The following is a 570-nucleotide window of genomic DNA, read 5'->3' as shown; positions in this document are numbered from 1 at the left end:
ACCCAAGGAAGGGGACGGCAGAGAGGGGGGGGGAAAAAAAAAAAAGGGGGGTGGGGGAAGAATTCAAGTCCTAAAGAGCTGATCAGTCGTGTGCCTCTCTTCCTGCGGCTCCTTGATTCCCTCGTCCATGTAGGGTGCAGCCAGCTCACAGCCACCTCTTATGTAATAGGCTTCATCCAGTACAAGCCTAAGCTCTCACACACACAGTCCCTTGGTGCTTTCACACACAGGCATCAGCAATCACGTAGTATCCATTGGGGAGATTTAGCTAGACAAATAAGAGACTAGGGAGCAGCAGATGAAAGGGCTACAGAGGGAGAACTGCCCTGGGGTCCATTTTCTAACTAATTTGGAATTCAGAAATATTAAGTGTGAGCTTTATTGCTGCGTTTGTTTACTCGATCATGTCATTACTGTTGTAGGAGAGATCTGGTACCTGCTTTACTCTGCTCCATTGTTTACTCCTATTTCTGTGTCATTTCCAGGTAATCATGTTGGGTGCTTTGAAAGCGTATTTACACCCTTTATGGCCACAATAGTAAGTCTGCAGTGTTGAAGTTGGCATTCTTT

This window comes from Nanorana parkeri, unplaced genomic scaffold (genome assembly GCF_000935625.1).
Source record: "Nanorana parkeri isolate BGI_ZX_2015 unplaced genomic scaffold, ASM93562v1 scaffold1338, whole genome shotgun sequence".
In the NCBI taxonomy this organism is placed as follows: domain Eukaryota; kingdom Metazoa; phylum Chordata; class Amphibia; order Anura; family Dicroglossidae; genus Nanorana; species Nanorana parkeri.
Note: the sequence above shows the minus strand (reverse complement) of the source record.